This window comes from Vulpes lagopus, chromosome 3, assembly GCF_018345385.1.
Source record: "Vulpes lagopus strain Blue_001 chromosome 3, ASM1834538v1, whole genome shotgun sequence".
Lineage (NCBI taxonomy): Eukaryota > Metazoa > Chordata > Mammalia > Carnivora > Canidae > Vulpes > Vulpes lagopus.
In genome coordinates, this window is record NC_054826.1 from 87,447,797 (window position 1) to 87,474,868 (window position 27,072).

Here is a 27,072-nt window from a genome sequence, read left to right on the forward strand (position 1 = left end):
TGAGAAAGGAGAGATCACTACCAACACCAAGGAAATACAAACGATTTTAAAAACATATTATGAACAGCTTTACGTGAATAAATTAGGCAATCTAGAAGAAATGGACGCCTTCCTGGAAAGCCATAAACTACCAAAACTGGAACAGGAAGAAATAGAAAACCTGAACAGGCCAATAACCAGGGAGGAAATTGAAGCAGTCATCAAAAACCTCCCAAGACACAAGAGTCCAGGGCCAGATGGCTTCCCAGGGGAATTCTATCAAACGTTTAAAGAAGAAATCATACCTATTCTACTAAAGCTGTTTGGAAAGATAGAAAGAGATGGAGTACTTCCAAATTCGTTCTATGAGGCCAGCATCACCTTAATTCCAAAACCAGACAAAGACCCCACCAAAAAGAATTACAGACCAATATCCCTGATTAACATGGATGCAAAAATTCTCAACAAGATACTAGCCAATAGGATCCAACAGTACATTAAGAAAATTATTCACCATGACCAAGTAGGATTTATCCCCGGGACACAAGGCTGGTTCAACACTTGAAAAATAATCAGTGTGATTCATCATATCAGCAAGAGAAAAACCAAGAACCATATGATCCTCTCATTAGATGCAGAGAAAGCATTTGACAAAATACAGCATCCATTCCTGATCAAAACTCTTCAGAGTATAGAGATAGAGGGAACATTCCTTGACATCTTAAAAGCCATCTACCAGTCCGTTTGTCTGACTGGCCGGGTCTGTATTGTGCCGGGTCTGTATTGTGCCTGCAGGACGCTGTACTCTGTATTCTGTATTTGGACCAGTGGGGGAGGCAGATGTGCCGGAGACCCCTAGTCCCCCTCCGGAGTTGGACTCCTGAGTGGTCTGGAAGAGGAACGGAGCCCGGCACTCCCTCCTCTTCGGGGAGGGTCGTTGTTGGCGACTGCTCCCGTCTGAATCCGCCGAGCCGATCCTGTCATCTGTGTGCATCTGTTTGTTCTGTGTCTTTCTTCCTGTCCTCCTCCTCACCGCTCACCTCTTTTCTACACCCACGGGGCAAACTGTAACCACCCCTTTAAGCCTCGCTCTAGATCACTGGAAAGAAGTCACCGGCCGAGCACACAACCTTTCGGTCGAAGTCAGAAGACGAAGATGGGTCACCTTCTGCTCCTCAGAGTGGCCGACTCCCAACGTCGGGTGGCCCAGGAATGGAACTTTTAATATTGATATTATCTTGCAGGTGAAGGCCCCGGTCTCTCAGCCAGGACCCCATGGGCACCCTGATCAGCTCCTGCAGACTCTCCTCACCACGGAGGAGAGACCGCGCGTCTACAGGAAAACGTCCCCGGGGGGGATGGGAGGCCGACCCAGCTGCCTAATGAAATTGAGGACGTTTTCCCCTTGGTTCGCCCGACCTGGGACTACGACACTGCTGCTGGGAGGGAGCGGCTCCGTCTCTATCGCCAGGTACTCCTAGCGGGTCTCAGAGGGGCAGGGCAACGCCCCACCAATTTGGCAAAGGTACGTGCTATAGTGCAGGGAAAAGATGAGACGCCGGCAGGTTTTCTGGAAAGATTAATGGAGGGCTACTGTATGTATACTTAGAGAGAGAGAGAGAGAGACAAAATAAAAGAGATAAAGGAAACGCAATAAAGAACTGACTGGGATACTGGCCACCATAGTACAGGGCTCAGGGCAGAGTAAGTCAGGACAGAGTAAGGACCTGGGAGACAAAAGAAGACCACGGGTTGAACGAGACCAGCGTGCCTACTGCAAGGAAAAAGGACATTGGGTTAAAGATTGTCCAAAGAAGGGCCAAACGCAGGGACCTAAGAAGCCCATTCCCGTAACTGTCCCTAGAGGATGAAGATTAGGGATGTCAGGAGCCCCCCCCCCCCCGAGCCTCGGATAACCCTTAAAGTGGGGGGGGTCAACCAGTGACCTTCCTGGTTGCTACGGGAGCTCAACATTCAGTTTTAACTGAGGCAGAAGGACCCTTGAGCTCTATCTAAAGATACATTCTTTTGCCTAAAGTTAAGCTCTCAAAGCCAGCCTATTTTTGCCTTTAAATGGAAAGATCCTGAGACGGGATTCTCAGGACAACTCACTTGGACAAGGCTGCCACAGGGATTCAAAAACTCCCCCACCTTGTTCAACGAAGCCTTGCATCAGGACTTGGCAGACTTCCGAGTTGGCCATCCAGACCTCGTTCTCCTGCAGTACGTGGATGATTTGCTCATAGCGGCTAAGACAGAACAGGATTGTGTAAAAGGTACGGGGGCCCTGCTCGAGAGACTGGGAGGACTGGGGTATAGGGCCTCCGCCAAAAAGGCCCAAATAGGCTAGAGACGAGTGACCTATCTGGGATATCTCCTGGAAGGAGGCCAGAGGTGGCTGACGGAGGGCCGCAAAAAGGCTGTAGCCCTGATCCCAGCACCCACTGATGCCAGAGGGCTACAAGACTTCCTCAGCAGTGCCGGGTTCTGCTGCCTCTGGGTACCCGGGTTTGCAGAGCTGGCGGCTCCCCTATATCCTCTCACAAAATCCAACACCCCCTACCACTGGGGAAAGGAGCAACAATTGGCTTTTGACAAAATAAAAAGGGCCTTATTGACTGCCCCTGCCCTGAGCCTCCCAGATGTAACCAAGCCATTTGCGCTATATGCTGATGAACACTGAGGAATAGCCAAAGGGGTCCTAACTCAGAAACTGGGACCCTGGAAAAGGCCCGTGGCATACTTTTCAAAAGAAAATTAGAGTGGCTGCAGGATGTCCCCCATGTCTCCGAATAATAGCGGCTGTGGCAGTCCTGGTAAAAGACTCAGATAAGTTGGCCTTCAGCCAACCCCTCACTGTGGTGGCCCCCCCATGCCATAGAGACAGTCATCTGCCAGCCCCCTGATCGATGGCTCTCAAACGCTCGGGCCACCCATTATCAGGCCATGTTACTGAATTCCGAGCGGGTACGGTTCGGAACGGCTACATCCCTAAACCCAGCCACCTTGCTTCCAGAAGCCGAGTCCCCCTCCCTGCTAATGCATGATTGCCACCAGATCCTAGCCGAGGTCCATGGCACCAGAGGGGACTTGACGGACCAGCCTTTGCCAGATGCTGAAGCAACCTGGTACACCGAGGGGAGTAGCTTTCTACGAAATGGTGAACGTAAAGCCGGGGCGGCCGTGGTAGATAATTCACTGTCCGGGGCATCAGCACGGCAATGACCCAGTAGCAGAGGGGAACAGAATGGCCGATGAAGCAGCACGGGCCGCTGCACTAGGCCCACAGGAGGATGGACAGAAGCCTTCCCCACCAAAGGAGAAACTGCACAGGTGGTTGTCAAGAAAATCCTAGAAGAAATTTTCCCCTGGTTTGGACTGCCCAAGGTAATAGGGTCGGACAACGGCCCTGCCTTCGTCTCCCAGGTAAGTCAGTTGGTGGCCAGATTACTGGGGATAAATTAAAAATTACATTGTGCATACAGACCCCAGAGCTCAGGGCAGGTAGAAAGAATAAATAGAACAATTAAAGAGACCCTAACCAAATTGACATTGGAGACTGGCACTAGAGACTGGGTCCAACTCCTCCCTATGGTCCTGTTCCGAGTCCAGAACACTCCTGCACGCCATGGGCTAACTCCTTACGAGATTCTCTATGGAGGTCCCCCACCAGTGACGGACTTGCTAGATTCTGCTATTGACCCTCTTGCTAACACTCCCGGTTTACAGGACAGGCTGAAGGCGCTCCAGATTATCCAGCGCCAGATCTGGAAACCCCTTGCGGCTGTCTACCGCCCCGGAGACACAACCGACCCACACCCATTCCAGATCGGTGACTCTGTCTACATCAGGAAACATCAGTCCAGGACGCTTGAGCCCCGCTGGAAGGGCCCATACACTGTACTACTGACCACCCCAACCGCCTTAAAGGTAGACGGCATTGCTGCTTGGGTCCACGCCTCACACGTCAAGCGCGCCCCATCAACGAGCACCGCTGACGCCAGCCAGGACGGACCAGGCGAGGCACCCCAATGGAAGCTCCACTGCACCCAAAACCCGCTCAAGATAAGACTTTCAAAAATTGTTCAATGACAGTTGTTATATTCCTACCTCTCCTAGCGCTCTTCACCTCCGCCAAAGGTGACCCTCATGCCCTCAAAAGGTTAACCTGGGGGATCCCTGGGTGGCGCAGCAGTTTGGCGCCTGCCTTTGGCCCAGGGCGCGATCCTGGAGACCCAGGATCGAATCCCACGTCGGGCTGCCGGGGCATGGAGCCTGCTTCTCCCTCTGCCTGTGTCTCTGCCTCTCTCTCTCTCTCTCTCTGTGACTATCATAAATAAATAAAAATTTAAAAAAAAAAAAAAAAAAAGGTTAACCTGGCAGGTACTAACGTCTGGGGGTGAGGAGGTCTGGTCTATAACTAAGACCGCCCCTGTGGGAACCTGGTGGCCTAACCTATATCCTGAACTATGCAAGCTAACCATAGGGGCCCCCAGCCCATGGGACCTAGAGGGATACTTCGACACCTCGAGAGGCCCTAACCAAGAAAGCCCTCCAGGGTGACTGGGATTAGACCCATGGGGAGGATGTGGCACGCCTGACAGAAGGGCCATGCTAAGCACTCTTCCCTTTTATGTCTGTCCCGGGTACCACAGAGATCGCAGGCTAAAGCCCACCTGTGGAGGAGGGGAATACTTCTATTGTAAAAATTGGGGGTGCGAGACTAGGGAGACACAGGATGAGAGGCCCTCCTCCTCCTGGGATTACATCACTGTCAAGGCTAACTATACTCACCCGGGGTTACCAGGAACTCTGCAATACTACCGCCCCGATTTTAGGGACTGACTCTTACCTGGAGCCCCAGCCGGGAACTTGGTGGGCATGCAACAAAGGCCTCACCCCGTGTGTCAGCTAAGGTTCTAAATAGCTCAAACGACTTCTGTGTCATGGTGCAGATCATACCCAGGGTGTTCTATCACCCTGCTGAAACTCTAGAAAATCAGTATAATGAACATCCCACCCGTTTTCAGCACGAACCTGTCTCCCTAACCCTAGTCGTTATGTTGGGACTAGGGGTCGCTACTGGGGTGGGTACTGGCGCAGCTGCTCTGATCCAGGGCTCACGACGTTATATAGAACTCCAGGCAGCTGTAGATGAGGATCTACCGGCACTAGAGCAGTCCGTTTCTAAGTTAGAACAGTCCCTCACCTCACTTTCAGAAGTAGTACTTCAAAACAGGAGAGGCTTGGGTTTACTATTCCTGAAAGAGGGAGGACTGTGTGCGGCCTGGGAGAGGAATGCTGTTTCTATGCAGGCCATTCTGGAGTCATCAGGGACTCCATGGCCAAACTCAGGGATAGGCTAAATAAAAGACAAAGGGACCCGGAGGCCCAGCAGGGCTGATTTGAAAGCTGGTTTAATCAGTCTCCCTGGTTGACCACCCTAATCTCTACCATTATGAGCCCTCTAGTTATCCTGCTCCTGCTGCTAACTTTCGGCCCCTGCATCCTCAACCGGCTGCTCCATTTCATCCGAGAAAGATTATCTATTACCCAAGCTCTGGTATTAACTCAACAATGTCGGGGCCTCCAAACTGAAGAAATAAATGTTCCCTAAGATTTTAAGATTAAAATCAGCCCAAACAAGAGGAGGGAATGAAGAAACCTCCCCCCTTGTAAGTAGGGCCAGCCCTAATCCAGAGGCAGCCCATCCAGGCGCCTTCCTGAAATTTTAGCAACTAAAAGCATTCTGTTTACAATAAGAAAACCATTTCCCCCCCACACCCTGATTGGAATGTCCCTGAATAGGTTCATATTGACCCTCTGTGAAATCAATAACCTGAATGCTATGCGACTCCCGAGGTTCTTTTGTCTTTAAGCGTTTTTTTCTTTTCCTTTTGCCTTTAAAAGATGCCTGTAATTGCTAATCGGGGCTCTCTTCCTCTTCGGAGGCGGAGAGCCCGTTTGCGCAAACGCCCAATAAACCCTCTTGCTAATTGCAAAAAAAAAAAAAAAAAAAAAAAGCCATCTACGAAAAGCCCACAGCAAATATCATTCTCAATGGGGAAGCACTGGGAGCCTTTCCCCTAAGATCAGGAACAAGACAGGGATGTCCACTCTCACCACTGCTATTCAACATAGTACTGGAAGTCCTCGCCTCAGCAATCAGACAACAAAAAGACATTAAAGGCATTCAAATTGGCAAAGAAGAAGTCAAACTCAAACTCTCCCTCTTCGCCGATGACATGATTCTCTACATAGAAAACCCAAAAGCCTCCACCCCAAGATTGCTAGAACTCATACAGCAATTCGGCAGTGTGGCAGGATACAAAATCAATGCCCAGAAATCAATGGCATTTCTATACACTAACAATGAGACTGAAGAAAGAGAAATTAAGGAGTCAATCCCATTTACAATTGCACCCAAAAGCATAAGATACCTAGGAATAAACCTAACCAAAGAGATAAAGGATCTATACCCTAAAAACTATAGGACACTTCTGAAAGAAATTGAGGAAGACACAAAGAGATGGAAATATATTCCATGCTCATGGATTGGAAGAATTAATATTGTGAAAATGTCAATGCTACCCAGGGCAATTTACAAGTTTAATGCAATCCCTATCAAAATACCATGGAATTGTGCTCGCTTCGGCAGCACATATACTAAAATTGGAACGATACAGAGAAGATTAGCATGGCCCCTGCGCAAGGATGACACGCAAATTCGTGAAGCGTTCCATATTTTTAATCGTTGTCTTCTAAAAAAAAAAAAAATACCATGGAATTTCTTCAGAGAGTTAGAACAAATTATTTTGAGATTTGTGTGGAATCAGAAAAGACCCCGAATAGCCAGGGGAATTTTGAAAAAGAAAACCATAGCTGGAGCCTATCAATGCCAGATTTCAGGTTGTACTACAAAGCTGTGGTCATCAAGACAGTGTGGCACTGGCACAAACACAGACACATAGATCAATGGAACAGAATAGAGAACCCAGAAGTGGACCCTCAACTTTATGGTCAACTAATATTTGACAAAGGAGGAAAGACTATCCATTGGAAGAAAGACAGTCTCTTCAATAAATGGTGCTGGGAAAATTGGACATCCACATGCAGAGAATGAAACTAGACCACTCTCTTACACCATACACAAAGATAAACCTCAAATTGGATGAAAGATCTAAATGTGAGACAAGATTCCATCAAAATCCTAGAGGAGAACACAGGCAACACCCTTTTTGAACTTGGCCACAGTAACTTCTTGCCAGATACACCCATGAAGGCAAGAGAAACAAAAGCAAAAATGAACTATTGGTACTTCATCCAGATAAGAAGCTTTTGCACAGCAAAGGATACAGTCAACAAAACTAAAAGATAACCTACAGAATGGGAGGAGATATTTGCAAATGACGTATCAGATAAAGGGCTAGTTTCCAAGATCTATAAAGAACTTCTTAAACTCAACACCAAAGAAACAAACAATCCAATCATGAAATGGGCAAAAGACATGAACAGAAATCTCACAGGCGAAGACATAGACATGGCCAACATGCACATGAGAAAATGCTCCGCATCACTTGCCATCAGGGAAATACAATTCCAAACCACAATGAGATACCACCTCACACCAGTGAGAATGGGGAAAATTAACAAGGCAGGAAACCACAAATGTTGGAGAGGATGTGGAGAAAGGGGAAGCCTCTTATACTGTTGGTGGGAATGTGAACTGGTGCAGCCACTCTGGAAAACTGTGTGGAGGTTCCTCAAAGAGTTAAAAATAGACCTGCCCTACGACCCAATAATTGCACTGTTGGGGATTTACCCCAAAGATACTTATGCAGTGAAATGCCGGGACACCTGCACCCTGATGTTTCTAGCAGCAATGTCCACAAGAGCCAAACTGTGGAAGGAGCCTCGATGTCCATCGAAAGATGATGGATAAAGAAGATGTGGTCTATGTATACAATGGAATATTCCTCAGCCATTAGAGACGACAAATACCCACCATTTGCTTCAACGTGGATGGAGCTGGAGGGTATTATGCTGAGTGAAGTAAGTCAATCGGAGAAGGACATTGTATGTTCTCATTCATTTGGGGAATATAAATAATAGTGAAAGGGAATATAAGGGAAGGGAGAAGAAATGTGTGGGAAATATCAGAAAGGGAGACAGAACATAAAGACTCCTAACTCTGGGAAATGAACTAGGGGTGGTGGAAGGGGAAGACGGTTGGGGGTGGGGGTGAATCGGTGATGGGCACTGAGGGGGTCACTTGGCGGGATAAGCACTGGCTGTTATTCTGTATGTTGGTAAATTGAACACCAATAAAAAATAAATTCATTATTAAAAAAAAAAGAATGTGCCATAGAATTTGTGCTGCTCCTCGGTGGGGGAATCTTTTTCAGCTTTTACTCAGATTTGAGTTCCTTTTCTTACTATAAGAGCAAATTTAAATTTCACCCACTGCCAGGATCAAGCCACAGCAGCAGCAAGAGGTGTGAATGTGGAGAAAGAAAAGGCCAGAGTGTGAGGCCCACAAAAGAAACACATTTGGGCACTGAGGACATGGCTTCAGGGATCTGACAAATGCCACGACCTCAAAGTAACATAATTCAAGAAGAAGTAATACTGGAAAACCTTAACTTTGAGTAATGACGTGTGCAATGTGAGACATCTCGATAACCAGTAATGCTGTTTTTACCAAGAAAAGACGTAGTACTGGCCAGTCTCACAACGGCATATACAACATCCCAGAAAGGAGCAACTTTATGTGAATGTCAAGATAAAACAGAGGCAACACATGATAGAATATCACCTTAGCCACGGTGGGCCAATTTTTAATGGGAAACCTTATGCTAAGAGAGGCCTACCTCCATATTATTTTAAATGTTTGTACAGAATTACATTTAGCCAAAAAATAAACTATATCCCATTTTCATTCCAATGGCAGCATTCATGTGTATAGGCATTTTCAATTTATTTGATTTTATGATACGTGTTTATGACTATGATTGAAAACTGGCCTTAAATTAGTACAAATAGGGGATCCCTCGGTGGCGCAGCGGTTTGGCGCCTGCCTTTGGCCCAGGGCGCGATCCTGGAGACCCGGGATCGAATCCCACATCAGGCTCCCGGTGCATGGAGCCTGCTTCTCCCTCCGCCTGTGTCTCTGCCTCTCTCTCTCTCTGTGACTATCATAAATAAATAAAAAATTAAAAAAAAAAATTAAAAAAAAAAATTAGTACAAATAGTTATTTCAATAAGCATTTCCATGTATGGAGTGTGTAGACCAAATAAACACTTCTCTTTATTTTTTAAAAAAGATTTTATTTATTTATTCATGAGAGACACAGAGAGAAAGAGAGAGAAGCCAGAGAGCCTGACATGAGACTTGATCCCCGGATGGGTCCCTGGGCTGAAGGCAGTGCTTAACTGCTGAGCCACCCGGGCTGCCCAACACTTCTCTTTTTTTTTTAAGATTTATTTATTATGATAGACACAGAGGGAGAGAAAAAGAGAGGCAGAGACACAGGAGGAGGGAGAAGCAGGCTCCATGCTGAGAACCCAACAGGGGACTCTATCCTGGGACTCCAGGATCGTGCCCTGGGCCAAAGGCAGGCACCAAACCGCTGAGCCACCCAGGGATCCCCCCAACGCTTCTCTTTAAAGGTGAAATTAACCAGGCTTCTTCCCAGCTAATTGGCTACACCTGATATTAGCATGTCATACCCCATATTAACTTATTCCGGAAGAGGCCCTATTAATAGGCCTCTTATGTGTGTTGACACATTAATAATAAGAGTAATAACCAGTCTGAGAAATGAGACTGCTTTTAAGACTTTTTAATTTATTCATGAGAGACAGAGAGAGAGGCAAACACAGGCGGAGGGAAAAGCAGGCTCCCTCCAGGGAGCCCGATGCAGGACTTGATTCCAGGACCCTGGAATCAGGACCTGAGCCAAAGGCAGATGCTCAACCACTGAGCCACTCAGATGCCCATGAGACTGCTCTTTCAAACAGCTACTGAGAAGGTTCCACAGGAGAATTAATCACAAAAATTACAAATCCAAATGCTGAACAAGGGTGAAAGCCGGTCAGTTGTTTTTTGTTTTTTTTTTTTAAAGAAAGCAATATGGGGGTGGGGGTGGGGAAGAGGCAACACCTGCCAAACAAAAGCACTTTATTTCCTATTTCTATGGTAATTCAGGGGGTTTGCAGAATAAAGAGCATCAACAGGGTGTTTCCTTCAGGAGAGAAAAAAACACAGCCACTTCACTACCAAAAAGAGACTACAGACCTACAGAGGATAAAGACTTTTATCTTATGCAGACTTTGATGACGATATCACTTTGTATTTTAACAAATTTTAAGTTCACAGTTGTATCCTTAATGATTTTGCTAGTGACAATGTGCTACTCAAAGGTAATCATTCCATCATAACCTGAATTAAAACCTGCTCTATGAATATTATTTTTTATACAATGTGCTGCAGTGACAAAGTCATTGGATGGTTGCATTTCAGATCTTTTGTTTCATAATAAAAAATTTTTGAAAAGGAAAAGATAGAACATTCCAATATAATGAAATTCTCTGAAGGAAAATTCTGCAGAGACAATTGATATTTAATTTAGTGAATCCTGATCATTGTTTATCTTTAAAGTTTGAACAGTAATTACAATACACCAGATACAAATTGAAATCTTAAGCAACTGCCAAAGGGAGAATAATTGACAGTTGAATTTATTAAGTGTGGTATCACCTTTGTTTCAATGAAGTAGAAATTTAAACAACTTAATCTTTAAATGTTCAAATTAGATTATTCACATATAGTATCTAACTACACGTTTACCATCCAAGTTACCAGAATGTGGAAATTAAAAATTGCTAGTCATTTGTACTTTTTTTTTAATATAGTATCTCATTTCTACTGAAAAAAACTGGTAGCAATTTAAACTAAGATTGTAGTTGGGGAAAAGCTGAGTACAATTTGCCCCATAAGTAGAAAAAATGTAATTAGAGATACCCAGAGAAAAATGCTGACAGGTCATCTGTCTGTGTTAGGTTGATGGTCATCTAAAGTAGTGAAACTTGAAAGACATAGGCTATTAGTAAGATGTTTTACATCATTTGTATTGGAATTAAATAAAAAGTGGAACAGGCAACATAAACTCAAAGAAAGATGAACCTCCATATTGTGTTATATCTGTGCTTTAACACAATAAGAACCAGTCAGGTTATGATTTCCAAACCATTAACCTTATCATAAAAATAAATGTCATATGTTGTGTATGAAAGATAAATCTCCATATAAGGCCCATTAATGGACTCTTCTCCCAATCCTATCACTTCTATCCTAGTACTGTGTTCTCACTCTTGTGGGATATCATATCTATAATGCTTTCAACTGCCAATAGCTTGCCATTGGCTCTCAGATCAATATTCCCACCACCGTTCAGTGTCCTAAATCCTGGAACATACATCCAACTGCTTGGCACATGTTTCCATGTGGATGTGATGGAAAACCTTAAGTTTTTCTGCCCCTAAGTCAGTTCCTTGACCATTCTTTCCCAACCAGCTCTGCTTCCTTATTCCCATCCCACCACCTCCTCATTTATTCTTGAATCATCTTGGACATATCCCCCCTATTTTCCCTTCACATTTAATCTACTGCCAGTCTTTTGGATCTACCTCCAGCATATATCTCAATGACATTTTCTTCATAACACCCCCATGATCACATTCCTTGTCCTAGTCATTATCATTATTTGGCTACACAGATGTGATACAGCACTCCTGTTCCTTTCCAAGCCATTCTCCACAATTAAGCAAGAGCAATACCTAATGAAACAATACCCTCATGAGTGCTTGAAAATCTTAGTGGCTTCTAATTAGTCTGGAATGAGATCTGGAGGATACAAGTCATTCTCTCAAAAAGTCATAGTGAGTCAGATAGGGTGACAAAGAAAAGCAAAAGTGTCCAGCTGGCCTCTGATCATTCTCTCTTTTCTGTTCCACGTAAATTTCTTTAAAGATTTTATTTATTTACTTGACAGAGAGAATGAGCAAAAGCAAGAGGGGAGACAGAGGGAGAAGCAGGATCCCCACCAGAGAGGAAGCCTGACACAGGGCTCCATCTCAGGACCCTGAGACCATGACACAAGCTGAAGGCAGATGCTTAGCTAACTGAGCCACTCAGGTGCCCCTGTTTCATGTACACTTTAATCATTACCTTCTAGCCTTATTGACCAAAAACAGCTCTTGATTCTCCACCAGGCTCTTGGATGTGTACCTTCAGTAGAAGCAACTACACAGAGACAATGGATTCTCATAACCCTTCCTGCAATCTTCCCTTTTTCATCTCATCTGTAGTGGCTAAACCTGGTTGATTTCTCAGATTTTCTTATCATTCAACTACTAAAAGCCAAAATAGAGGGCAAATCTAGAAACAGCAAGGGAAAAAATGAAAGATTGTAGAGGAACAATGAGCAAATTAGTTTTTTCTTATAAGAAGCCATGGATATCTGAGTATAGATCCATTCCATGCAATCCCTCTCAAAATACCATCAACTTTTTTCACAGAGCTGGAACAAAGTATGGTACTAGCACAAAAATAGACACATAGATCAATGGAACAGAATAGAGAACTCTGAAGTGAACCTCAACTTTATGGTCAACTCATCTTTGACAAAGCAGGAAAAAATTTCCAATCGAAAAAAAGACAGTCTCTTCAACAAATGGTATTGGGAAAATTGGACAGCCACATGCAGAATAGTGAAACCAGAATATTTCCTTACACCATCCACAAAACTAGACTTAAAGTGAATGAAAATCTAAATGTGAGACAAGAATCTTTCAAAATCCTAGAGAAAAACATAGGCAGCAACCTCATTGACCTCAGGCATGGCAACTTCTTGCTAGACATGTCTCCAAGGCAACGGAAACAAAAGCAAAAATGAACTACTGGGACTTAATCAGGATAAAAGGCTTCTGCACAGCAAAGGAAACAGTTGACAAAATGAAAAAACAACCCAGAGAATGGGAGAAGATAATTAACAAATGTCTTATCAGATGAAGGGCTAGTATCCAAAATCTATAAAGAATTTATTAAACTCAACACCCAAAAGACAAATAATTCAATCAAGAAACAAGCAGAAGACGTGAACAGACATTTCTCCAAAGACATACAAATGGCCAATAGACACATGAAAAAATGTTGAACATCACTCATCATCAGGGGTATACAAATCAAAACCACAATGAGACACCACCTCACACCAGTCAGAATGGCTAAGATTAACAAGTCAGGAAATGACAGATGTTAGTAAGGATACAGAGAAAGGGGAGCCCTCTTACACTGTTGGTGGGAATGCAAGCTGGTGCAACCACTCTGTAAAACAGTGAGGTTCCTCAGGAAGTTGAAAATAGAGCTACCCTACAACCCAGCAATTGCACATCTAGGTATTTACCCCAAATATACAAATACAGTGATCTGAAGGAGCACCTGCACCTCAATGTTTATAGTAATAATGTCCACAATAGCCAAACTATGGAAAGAGTCCAGATGTCCATCAATAAATGAATGGATAAAGAAGATGTGGTTTATCTATACAATGGAATATACTCAGCCATCAAAAAAAAAAAAAAAAAAAAAGGAAAGAAAGAAAGAAATCCTGACATTTGCAATGATGCAGAGCTAGAGGATATTATGCTACTGAAATAAATTAATCAGAGAAAGACAATTATCTTTGTCTCACCATATGTGGAATTTAGGAAACAAAACAGAGGATCATAGGGAAAGGGAGAAAAAATAAAACAAGACAAAATCAGAGAGGGAGACAAACCATAAGAGACTTTTAATCATAAGAAACAGGTTGCTGGAGGAGAGGGGGTTGGGGGGCTGAGGTAACTGGATGATGGACATTAAGGAGGTCATGAAGTAATGAGCACTGGGTACTATATAAGACTGATGAATCACTGAATTCTACTTCTGAAACCAGTGATACATTATATGTTAATTGGATTTAATTTTTTTAAAAAAGCAGAAATTGAAAAGAAAAAAATAAGTCATAGGTATCAGCTTAGAGTAGAACAACTATAAAATACTAAAAGAGGGGTGGCTGCTGGCTCAGTTTGTAAAGCATGCAACTCGATCTCAGGGTTATGAGTACAAACCCCACATTGGGTATGGACTGGTCCAACAGGAATGATCTGGGTCTTAATTGTAGTCAGGGGCTGTGGCTGGGGCTGGGGTGAGAGTCACTGAGCTCCAGCAACTCTTGTGAGTTTTCAGTTTCCCGCCTGCACCAAGGAGGAAGCACTCAGGCTTGCTTTTCTCTAAGGAAAAAAGAAAAATTGAACATCAGTGCTCTGTTGACCACCCTAAGAAATTGGAAAGAGAAGAAAAGGTATACCCAAAGTATGTTGAAGGAAGGGAAAAATAAAGTTAAAAGCACAATTCTGTCAAAGAGAAAACAGAAAAATAGAGAAAATCAATGAACCCAAAATTGGTTATTTGAAAAGTTTACTAAAGTTCATAAGCCACTAGCAAGACAATCTAAAAAGTAAATGGAAAAAATGCAATTTTAGGGATAAAAGAGGTACACAACTAGCTATCTTACATACATTAAAGTGATAATAAGGGAGGATTCTTAAGAACATAGTACCAGTATATTTGACAATGTAGATACAATGGACATATTCCTCAAAAGGAAAAATTATTGAAACTGACTTTAAAAAATAGAAGACTTATAAAATTCTCTATCAATAAAAAATATTCAATTCAAAATATAATACCTTCCTCAAAGAAAATTAAAATATGGCTACATTAGTGTGTTCTTTCAAATATTTTAGGCAGAATTATTACCCTTTTAACACAAACTTGCAGAAAATAAAAGCGGAAATGCGGGGATCCCTGGGTGGTGCAGTGGTTTGGCGCCTGCCTTTGGCCCAGGGCGTGATCCTGGAGACCCGGGATCAAATCCCACATCGGGCTCCCGGTGCATGGAGCCTGCTTCTCCCTCTGCCGGTGTCTCTGCCTCTCTCTCTCTCTCTCTCTCTCTCTCTCTCTGTGTGACTATCATAAATAAATAAAAATTAAAAAAAAAAAAAAGCGGAAATGCTTCATAGCTCACTTAATGAGGCCATTATCACCATGATACCAAACCAGAGAGAGAAAAAAAAGAAAGCTACAGATAACTATTCTTCATGAATACAGATTAAAAAACATTTAACAGAATTTTAGTAAAGTGAATTCAACAATATGTAAAAAGAATAGTATTTCATGACCATGTAAGATTTGTTTCATAAGTTAAAGTTTTTATAACAATTAAAATCATCAAATGTAATTCTCCATATTAATGGAATAACAGAAAAAAACATAACACATAATCACTGTAAAGAAGCAAGGAAAAAAAGTACTTGAAAAACTCCCGTTTAAGATCAAACCTCTCAGGAAATGAGGAATAAAAGAGAACTTCTTTCATCAAATTAAAGGCATCTGTGATACATTTGCAACTAGCATCAAAATACCAAAAAGGTTTGGTTTTCTAGTTAAGACCAGGATTAAGGCAATAATGTCTGCTTTCAATTCTTCTATTCAATACTGTACAGACGACCCTAACCAGTACAGTAAGACAAGAAAAAGATATAAAAATTTGCTAGGGAAAAGTAAAACTCTTAACTTGAAGTGACATACTCAAACAGGTAGAAGTTCTTAATGACTCCACACACACACACACACACACACACACACACACACAAAAAAAAATTACTAGAATTTAAAAAATTAAGTTGGGCAAGTTCCCAGGATGCAAGATAAATGTACAAAGATAATTAGTATTCACATACAATAGCAACGAACAATTAGAAAATTACAATTCGGGATCCCTGGGTGGCGCAGCGGTTTGGCGCCTGCCTTTGGTTTGGCGCCTGCCTTTGGCCCAGGGCGTGATCCTGGAGACCCGGGATCGAATCCCATGTCGGGCTCCCGGTGCATGGAGCCTGCTTCTCCCTCTGCCTGTGTCTCTGTCTCTGTCTCTCTCTCTCTCTCTCATAAATAAATAAAATCTTTAAAAAAAAAAAAAAGAAAAAAGAAAATTACAATTCCGTTTATAACAACATCACAATACTTGGAAGTAAATTACTGAAAAATACAAGATAAATATACTGACAAGTATAAAATATTGCATATTTTGGAAAACCCAAAAGTGTTAAAATGGCAATTCTCCCCAAACAGATCCACAGAGTTCATGCCATTCCAGTTAAAGTACCAGCAGGATTTTACTTTTAAAGAAACAGACAAGTTGATTTTTTTTTGTTGTTGTTTTTTGTTTTGTTTTTGACAAGTTGATTTTAAAATTTATATGCAAATACAAAGGACCTCAAAGAATTAAAAGGAAAAGAGGACCAGATTTGAAGAATTAACATCCTCTAATTCCTAGAGTTCTTACAAAACTACATTAATCAAGTCAATGGGGCATTAGCTTCATGAGAGAAATATAGACCAATGGAACAGAATAAGGTCAATAATAAACCCATACTTACATGATAAATTGATTTTCTCCAAAGTATAAATGTAATTTAATAGATAAATGTAGCCTTTACAACAAATGACATTAAAACAATAGGGTATGTACTTGGAAAATAATAATACTCCCTAACTGCACACCAGAAATAAAACTTACCTCAAAATGAATCATAAACCTAAATATGTTAGCTAAAACCATAAAACTTATAGAAGACAACAAATAACAAAATCTTCCTGAAATTGGGTAAGGAAAGGTTTCTTAACCACAATACACCCCCTCAAAATAAAAATCTATAAAAGAATAAACCAATTAATAAATTGAACAGTGAAAATTAAAACCACGTCCTTTGTATTAGGGTTTTCCAGATAAAACAGAACCAACAGGATATGGTTAGATATAGACAGAATGATAGATGATTAGATGATGGCTTATAAATATAGATAGATTATAGGTAGAGGATTGATAGGAAGATGATTATGAAAGATTTTTAGATGACAGAGAAGAAAGAAGGAGGAAGGTTGCAGGGAGGGAAGGAAGAAAGGAAGGAAGGAAGGAAGGAAAGAAGAAAGGAAGGAAGGAAGGAAGGAAGGAAGGAAGGAAGGAAGGAAGGAAGTCTTAAGAAATTGGCTCATGTGATTGTGTGTAGGCTTGACAAGCCCAAAATCTGCTCCTAGGATAGGCCAGCAGACTGGAGACCCAGTGAGTTGCCATTCAAGTCTTTGGGCCACCAGTTGGAATGCCAGTTTAATAAAAACAAAACAAAACAAAACAACAGGCAATGTATTTCTAGAAATATTCAAAACATGATATGCAATGCCCATTAAACACATGAAAAGATGCCCCAAATCACTACTCATTAGGAAAAAACATTCTAAAACTACCCACTAAACAATTTCTTTAAACGTAATTTTGCCATTTGACCTAGTAATCCTACTTATGGCCCTGCACAATACAATAGCCACTGGCCCAAGGGGCTGTTTAAATTTAAATGTGAAATAATTAAAATTAAATAATACCCAAATTTAGATTTCTCAGTCACATTAGCCACATTTCAAGTTCCAAAAAGTCACATGTGGCTAGGGACTATCATATTGTACAGTGTGGCTACAGGAACATCTCCGTTATCTCAAAACATCATGTTACATCATGCTTCACTAAAGAAATTATCCAAGAGAGACCCAAGAAAACATGTCTCCACAAAAACTTATCTAGTGATATTCACAGCAGTGTTATTCATAATAACACCAAGTTAGAAGCAACCCACTTGTTCATTAACTGATAAGTGAATAAGCAAAATGAGGTATAACCATATTTTGGAATACCAGTCAACAATATGAAGAACCAGATATTAACAGACACAGCAGTAGGGATGACTTTCAGAAATTTCTTACACAGGACATGAAAATAAATAATCATAAATAATAACAAAAACTTTAATGAGTCAGAACATATTGTAATTAAGGACTATTATCACTAGAGAGAAAAAGACATGCCATAGAATGGGAGAAGATACCTGTGATATCTGACAAAAGACTTGTATCCATAATATAAAGAATTTTTACAAGGTGATAAGAAGTCAAGATAAAATTTAAATATTGTCAAAAACTTGTTCAGAAAATTCATACAAGTATATTCAATTGGCCAAAAGTTACATAATGTGTGCTCAACACATTATCTTAGATGTTGGGAAAATGCAAAAATCATTCCATACAATTATATTCCTACTAGAATGGATACAATTGGAAAAGAAGATGAAATGGAGAAGAAAAAAAAATACCAAGCTTAGATGAAAAAGTAGTAAAACTATGACTCTCATATATTGCTGATGGTTTTTTTTTTTTTAAATTAGGAAATATTTTTTATTTTTATTTTATTTTTTTTTAATTTTTATTTATTTATGATAGTCACACACACAGAGAGAGAGAGAGGCAGAGACATAGGCAGAGGGAGAAGCAGGCTCCATGCACCGGGAGCCCGATGTGGGATTCGATCCCGGGTCTCCAGGATCGCGCCCTGGGCCAAAGGCAGGCGCTAAACCGCTGCGCCACCCAGGGATCCCATTTGCTGATGGTTTTATATTGATATGTTCACTTTGGTTTTGCTTTGATTTTATTAAGTCAGTCCTAAAAACTAAAAGTTTTCTCTGACTTCTCACTGCAAATACTCAAGAAGTACACATTGGTATCAAATGGCTGATAATGTGGGAAGGTACAGGAACCTCTTTCCCTTTGTCAGAAACATTATGTGAATTGCAAACAAATATCTGCTTATTTATCTCTTTGTGCAAAGTGTTTTCAATTCCTTATGATATTTTTTTCAAGTTAGAATTTCCTTTCTGTAAGATGCTGGCAAAATCTGGAAAACAGGTCTGAAACAGTATGGCTTTCAACCATTCACACCTCATACAGTAAAGAAACAAAGAAAAAATCTGCCTTAGATTGAGTCATTTGCATGATGGTATAAAGAGAAAACTCAGAATCTTATTCATGAAAAGTGAAGGATCACTGAAAATAAATGAAAAGGGTGTGTAAGTTAAATGAGCTAAAAAAACATAATGAAAACATACTAACCAAATACAAGGATTCCTATAAATAGAACAAAGCCAAATGAATTCTCCCCCTGTGAAACTGATATAGCAGATTTTCCACACAAATGGGAATCACATATATACTTTAAAGTTGATGAATAAGATAAAATATTAAAATGGAGACAATCCACAGTAAAAATCAAATGGCAATGCTATTTCTGTTAAGGTAAAATGTCTTCCAATTTGTATGTGAATTAATGGTGGTAAAGAAGGGGAAAGGTACACACAAAAGAAAAAGTTGCCTTGATGTCCATTACGTGCACAAGCATGGTTCCCAGTTTTTCTGTAACCAGCCTTCCTGTTAAATCATCAAACACTTGTCAGATGATACAAAGTTTAATTTGAGCACAAGTCAAGTACCTATAATTCCTATACTAATGTCTTTGGCAGAAATACTCAGATTATTCCCTCCATTTCCACCCCTTACTCACTATCCAGTACTTTGAAGCCTCCTTCAGAAACAAACTCGTAAGGGTAATTTTTTCAGAAAGATTTTCCCCATCCAAGGTTTTTCTCCATCAGATATTTAGCAATTAAATCTTAGGAAAGTAAATGTTTGGTCTACTGAAAATGAATTTCACAAAACAAAGGAGCAGTTGTGCATAATTCTTGAGATCCTCAAAGGGGAAAAAAAAAGCAAATAATAAAAGCAATCCCTGAGAAAAAAAATCAGGGTAAGTTTCATGGAGCCATACAAGAATTTTTAAGGTATTTTATAGTATTTTTTTTCCATCATGGTGATAGAGTTTTTGAGAACTTAAAATTCAAGGTAAGCCCCCTCAGTTCAACTTCATCAGTTTAAACAAGTGGAAAATGGATGACCAGCAGAGTTGAATCAAGTTCTCAAATCACATAATAAGCCTGTTAGAGGGGCAGCCCTGGTCCCCAGTCTCCTGATTTTCTCATCCATGATTCATTGACTCTTTCACATCTTGTCCTTTTAAGAGTGTCCCTTCCAACGGTGAGTTCCAGCAGCTTGCTACACATGGCTGCAGGAAAATTAATGTAATTTTCCAAAAGTCCCAGTGCCCTGGATTAAGCTTTGCCAGGTATAAAAATCAAATTATTCTCCCCAGGTGTTGCCTTCATGACATTAACTAGAATCACTGTGTGTTTTTTCGCTGTCATTCTTGGAAGGTCAGTCTCCTTTCTTGTAAATAATTCTTTAAATATGAGAGTCCTTTATCTCCAGTATGTCAACCCACTCTATCATGTCTTCAATAATATATCTGTGAATGTCTATGAAATCCTGTTTTTATTCCTTAAGCAGTCCTACACCAAGCTGAGGACAAAAGCTGACGGGAAGGTGGAGGTTAAGTACCAGTGTTTGAGTTTAGGCTAATTGAACAAGAAAGCCATCTACTGGATGAAGCATTGCATTAGAGATCTAGTCCCTTCTTGCCAATGAGTGACAGTCCCCTGAAGCAGCTCTCTTTCCCTCCTTTCTTCCCTAGATAAATAAGATTCACTAATAACATATGAGAGCATAATAGCAAGGAGTAAAGAAGCAAGCAGTTCCTTTTATGTATTTCCCATTTATCAAAGATACAGGGAAGCTGGCATAAATAGTACAATTTCGGGATTCCTTCCACATGAAATGAACAGAAATAAATAACAAATAGAATCTGTGTTCACCCTCAATTCTTTAATCTCTTCTCTAGTTACCTGGAACACCCCAGAAGTATGTCTCAAACTCTCAAACTACCTTTCTGTTGATGGTGACTATTCTGCCGTTCTCCTCCTAAGTGTAGATACTGCTGACTGCTCTCCCCTAAACAGTCCCATGTTGTAAGGACCAATAGAAATATATCATCGAAAAAAAGAAAGAAAGAAATATATCATCGCCGTGCTCTAAGATTATTGAAAGTCTGCTCATGGTAAAATACAGAACAAAGTCATTGGCGTGGCTTTCAAAGCTGCCTACTGTTGTGCCCAAGATTACATATCCCAGAAACCACCAAGGAGCCGACACCGATGCAAACACACGAGGACTTATACACAAGCTCGAGCTTGGGTCCAAGTGCACCCGACACAGCCACAGCAGAGCAGGGACTTGGACCCCGAGGTGGGTTCCAGCTGAGTTTTATGGGCTGGTCTCGGGGACCTCCAGAAGGTGTGGAGGAATTTCTCAAGTTCTGTTTATATTCTGATATGGAGCCTTCAAGGACATTGAGCTCTATTCTCATTCTAATATGGGGCTTTCTAGCGCATTAAGCTGTAAACTGTTTTTTTGTTTTTCTTCCTGTAACTGAAGTAAGGTAAAGTTCAGCTCTTCTTCGCAGGGGCCTGGGATGGCTGAACTCAAAGTGGAATGGCCTTAATTTTCTCAGCCTCCACATTTCCCCCTCTCAGAGGAGCCTAAGGAAGGACCCAATCATGGGTCCAGGTTGCTCTCAGAGTGAGCCGGGGGGAATGATTAAACCCGGATTCGAACCAACCTTATTGCTGTTCTTGCTCCCGTTTACATCCCAGTGAAGAAGCAACATCCTACATTTAAGGCAGCACATAACCCCCCTCCCCCTTTGTTGTAAGAAGACTAAGTCTAATCCCCTTCTATTTTGAAAGACAACCTCAGACTAGGGAGTCTTGGAGGTGGGAAATAAGTGAGAATGGCACAGTCTTAGCTTTAGGGGATTGTCCTTGTCCAGTTGGCTTTTCCATTCTGGAACAAAGTCCTTGAGAACGGCGTGTGGGTCAGCTGGCCGGACGTGGGCGTAGTGGACCCAGGGAGTAATCCCTGCGACCTTGAGAGTGGTGGGAGTGGTCAGGATCACGGTGTAAGGTCCCTTCCGAGGTTGAAGTGTCTGGTGTTGGTATCTCCGCCCGTACACCCAGTCACCTGGCCGATATTGATGGGGGTCCGGGGGTGGCCCAGTCTCGTAGAGGGCCCTCAGCTTAGGCCACACCTGCTCATGGGTTCATTGTAACATTTTCAGGGAGAAAAGAAGTTGGTGATCATCAAATTCAGCAAGCCCCTCAGGTTTTAAATTGGGGATAACAGGTGGAGGAAGACCGAACATGATCTCGTAGGGAGTCAGTCCCATCTTATATGGGGAGTTCCTCACCCTATATAGGGTGAAAGGGGGGAGAGTCACCCAGTCCCCGCCAGTCTCCAGGGCTGATTTAGCTAAGGTCTCCTTGAATGTTCTGTTCATCCTCTCTACCTGTCCTGAGCTCTGGGGCCTATACGCACAATGTCATTTCCAACCTGCCCCAAGTACTAGGGCCACTCCCCGTGTTACCTTAGAGATGAATCCTGGGCGTTGTCTGACCCAATCTTAACAGGAAAACCATACCTGGGTAAGATGTCTTCCAGCAGTTTCTTGGTCACGGTCTGTGCCATTTCATGTTTGGTGGGAAATGCCACTCTCCATCCTAAAAGAGTATCTACAAACACTAGTGAATACCTGTATCCGTATTTTCTAGGTTTTACCTCAGTGAAGTCCATTTCCCAGTAGGCTCCTGGGCGGTCCCCCTGGAGCCAGGTGCCTGGGTTAGATCCATGGGGGGTGGCATTAGTTACCTGGCATGCGCGGCAGCTCGCCACAATCTGCTCCATCTTTCCTCGAGAGTCTTTAATAGTGATCTTTGCATGTCGTGTGAGGTCTCCCACCTTCCTTGTCCCCATGTGAGTACCCCGATGCACTCTGGATAGGCCTCGCCGTCCTAGTTCCTCTGGCGGGAGGATGCTGGAGTCTGCGGCCCTCCCCCAGCCACGCAAGCCCTGGGTCACAGGCAAGCGTTGATCCACTGTAAGTCAGCATCAGTATAGTTGGGGGTGTCGGGCAGGGTCGGTGCCCCCGGGTCGGGTCGGTGGTTGCTAAGACCTGGGTCACCATTAGGGCCGCCTCCTTTGCTTTCAAATCTGCTTGCCGGTTTCCCCTGGCTACTGGCGTGTCTGCTTTCGGTGCCCCGGACAGTGGATGGGGGCTAGGGCCTTGGGCAGCCAGAGGCCCTCCGGAGTTCAAGCATCTCCGTTTTGTTTTGAACAGTCTTTCCCTCTGTGGTCAGGAGCCCCCTCTCCCTGTAAAGGGCTCCGTGGACGTGAGCGGAGGCGAGGGCGGACCTGCTGTCGGGGTAGATGTTGATTCGTTTACCTTCCCCCATGGTCAGCTCTGCCGGTTGAGCCAACGCTCCGGCTGCCAGTGGCCCCGCCCAGACGGTCTCCGTCTCCGTGGTCACGGCTGCCCCCGCACATCGGGCTCCTGGACAAAACTGCTGCCGACCCTGTACCAGGTGGCGTTGCGTTGGCTGGTCCTGGAGATCAGCTGTGATTTCATGCACCTGGGCCAGAATTTCTTGACAGTCATGTAGAGGGGGGTCCCGGTCTGGGTTAGGGAGTAGCGTTGCCGGATTCCCGGTTGCGGTGGCTTGAATACAATTCTGGTGGGGTTTAGCAGCAGGCGCTGATCATGGGTCAGACGGGCATTGCTGATCCAGCGGTCTGGGGCTGTTTGAGTGCCCTTCAATAGCATGTGGGGTGGTGACATGCAGTTCCTGCCCCATGGCCAGCTTGTCTGCATCCTTGACCATAGTGGCCACCACAGCAATAATTTTTAAGCATAGGGGCCAACCAGCGGCCACCATGTCCAGCTTTTTGAAGAGATAGGCTGTGGGTCTCTTCCAGAGACCTATATACTAAACAAGGACCCCTTTTGCCACCATGTCTTTCTCATCCACACACAGGTAGAAGGGCTTGGCTAGGTCGGGCAACCCGAGAGCCGGGGCAGAGAGCAAGGCCTGTTAATGGTCATTAAAGGCTCTGTTCATGTCCTCTGTCCCTTCAAAATTTTGCTAGTGCCTGGTGGCCTCAAAGAGGGGTCTGGCCATCTCGGCAAAACCTGGAATCCATAATCGACAGAACCCTGCTGGCCCCAGGAATTCACGTACCTGGTGGACAGTTTGCGGCTGTGAGATCCTTAAGACGGTTTCCTTCCGTGCATCCATCAACCATCTTTGTCCATCCTTTAATTTGTACCCTAGGTAGCTCACCTCTGCTCTGCACATCTGGGCTTTTTTAGCTGAGGCCCAGTATCCTAGAGCTGCTATGGTCTGGAGCAAGTCCCTGGTGTCTCGCAGTCATGTGTCCTGGTCCTCCACCGCCAATAGGATGTCATCTACATATTGTAATAAGGTCAAATGAGGGTGCTTGGAATGGAACTCACCCAACTCTTTGTGTAAGGCCTCATCAAAGATGGTCGGTGAATTTTTGAATCCTTGTGGTAGTCGAGTCCAGGTGGGCTGGCCATTGATGCCTTTCTCTGGGTCTGTCCATTCAAAGGCGAAGAGGTAGTGGCTCTTGGGTGCTAAAGGCAGGCTGAAAAAGCCATCTTTTAAATCTAATACTGTATACCAAGTTTTGTCTGGAGGCAGGGTGGAGAGGAGGGTGTATGGGTTTGGGACCATAGGGTGCATATCCTCTACTGACCAGTTGACTTCCCTTAAGTCCTGGACTGGCCTGTAATCGTTAGAGTGTGGTTTCTGAACTGGCAGCAAGGGAGTGTTCCATGCCGATTGGCAAGGCCTCAATAGGGTCCAGTAGTTGCCATATGTGGGGTGTGATTCCTGTATGCGCTATGAGAGGCATAGGGTATTGGCGGACCCTGACAGGGTCTGCCCCTGGCTTTAGTTCTATGTATGTGGCCGGTCGGTGCCAGGCCAGCCCAATTCCCCCAGTTTCTGCCCACGCTTGAGGAAATTCCCACAGCCAATGGTCAGTGTCAGTCATTGGGGCTGAGGGCATTTGGTGGAGACAATATTCATCTTCTAAACTCAGGACAAGCACCTGAATAGGGTGCCCCTCCTTGTTTAGGTTTTTTGCCCTTTCGGGGTGGAAGCAAATTTGTGCCCCCATCTTGGTGAGCAAATCCCAACCTAACAACGGGTAGGGACACTCAGGGATGACCATGAAGGAATGGGATATCCAGCTCATGCCGAGATCCACAGTTCTTCAGGTAGTCCATGAGTATTGTTTGGTGCCCGTGGCCCCTTGCACCCATGAAGTCTTGTTTGCCAATTTCCCTTGGGGCTGTAATAAAACCTAATATTGTACCCCAGTGTCCACTAGGAATTCAACAGGTTGCCCCTCCACTCTAAGAGTTACCCTGGGCTTGGAGAGGGGTGCCAAACCCCGACTCCCCTAATCGTCCAGGTCCTCCATTTCCAAGATCTTGGCAGGGGCCTTAGATCTTTTGCTAGGGCAGTCTTTTACCCAGTGGCCCTTTTCTTTGCAAAAAGCACATTGGTTTTTGTTCAGCTTAGGGCACTCCCGACGGGGACCAGGGCCATCCTCCTTACCTGTCCCTGAAGCCAGCTTCTTGAGGTGCCTCCGTCTTTCCTGTGGGTCGTCCATGGTTGTAGCCAGCAGGATCTTGGCCAGGTTTCCAGTCTGCGGGTCACTGAGTTTGGTTTGTTGTTCTTCTGGACTTTATTTTTTTTATTTTATTTTTTTAATTTATGATAGTCACAGAGAGAGAGAGAGGCGCAGAGACACAGGCAGAGGGAGAAGCAGGCTCCATGCACCGGGAGCCCGATGTGGGATTCGATCCCGGGTCTCCAGGATCGCGCCCTGGGCCAAAGGCAGGCGCCAAACCGCTGCGCCACCCAGGGATCCCTCTTCTGGACTTTATTATTATAAACTCTTTCTGCTACTATCACTAAGTCCTGCAAGCTCTTCTCTCCCGGTCTCTCTACTCTTTGCAATTTCTTTTTAATGTCTGGAGCTGCCTGGTTAAGAAAGGCCATGATAATTGTGGCCTTTGTTTCCAGGGCTTCTGGGTTCATAGGGGTGTACTGCCTAAAAGCCGCTATGACTCTCTCTAAGAAGGCTGCTGGACTCTCATCCTTACTCTGCCTCACATCACAGACCTTGGCCAGATTGGTAGGCTTGTGCGCGGCAGCCTGGAGACCTACCATTAGAGTCTGGCGGTAGACCCCGAGTCTCTCCTTATCTTCAGCTGAGTTGTAGTCCCAGGTGGGGTGGGATAAAGGGAAGGCAGCATTTATGAGGTCTGGGTTTTCAGTCGGCTGTCTGTCCTCTCCCAGGACAGACTTCCGGGCTTCCACCTGAATTCGTTCTCTCTCTTCGGTGGTGAAGAGAACCTGCAAGAGCTGTTGGCAGTCATCCCAAGTAGGCTGGTGGGTAAGGAAAACAGTATCTAAAAGCCTGATTAGATCTCTCGGATTATCATAGAACTTTGCATGTTGGGTTTTCCAATTATATAAATTACTGGTGGAGAATGGCCAATATAACATTAGCTGTCCACCAGTCTCATGGCGGGGGGGGGGGGGGGGCATGGCAGAGAGGAAGGGCGGTGGAGTCCGTGGGCCCTGAATTTGGAGGTGAGGCTGTCTGGTGGGTCCCACCACGTGTCCCCACTGCTGACCCATGCACAGGGACTCCCTCATCAGGGAGGGGGGGCACCCCTTCTGCAGCCCCCAATGCCTCCAATGGAGGGTTGGAGGGGGGAGGGGGTGCCTGGTAGGGCGGCGGGAGGATCAGGTCCTCCAGGGAGGAATCCTGGAAGACCGGATAAAGGAGCGCTTGGGGCAAAGAGTCAGTCTCCTTCTCGGCTTTCTGCAGGGCTAGAATCTTGGTAGGTCCTGCTTTAGGGGTAAAATGGTTTTAGCCAAGGGGGGGATTCTTGATCATGTCCTGCCAGATCAGGATGTAGGGCACCTGGTCAGAGTGGCCGTCCAGTTTGTCCCTGAAGATCATGGCCTTAACCTGTAAGATCATGGCCGTCCAGTTTGTCCCTGAAGACCATGGCCTTAACCTGTAAGATATAGAAGGTAAGAACCTGGCCCCTTCTTGGGGCCATCCCACATCAAAGGTTGGCCATTCTGATATGCATAAATTTGAAATCTCTCTCACCCTATGTCTGTGCTCAGATTACGGGCTCTTTCCCTAACATCTGAGAAGTGAGAGAGCATAAGAGACAGGGGAGTGGTTTGTGTCTCCCCCATTACATCCCCAATCCA

At 43.9% G+C, this 27,072-nt stretch overlaps 1 non-coding gene and 2 pseudogenes across 1 annotated transcript; 2 read left to right on the top strand and 1 right to left on the bottom strand.

The window, feature by feature from the left end:
* The first annotated feature begins 1,999 nt into the window (after nucleotides 1-1,999).
* Nucleotides 2,000-20,434, top strand: LOC121487038 (annotated as a pseudogene).
* LOC121488422 lies at nucleotides 6,622-6,728 on the top strand. The gene has a single exon (XR_005987051.1). It is a non-coding gene; the product is annotated as a U6 spliceosomal RNA (small nuclear RNA).
* A 1,282-nt stretch (nucleotides 20,435-21,716) lies between the features above and the next one.
* Nucleotides 21,717-26,858, bottom strand: LOC121487039 (annotated as a pseudogene).
* Nucleotides 26,859-27,072: the final 214 nt, after the last annotated feature.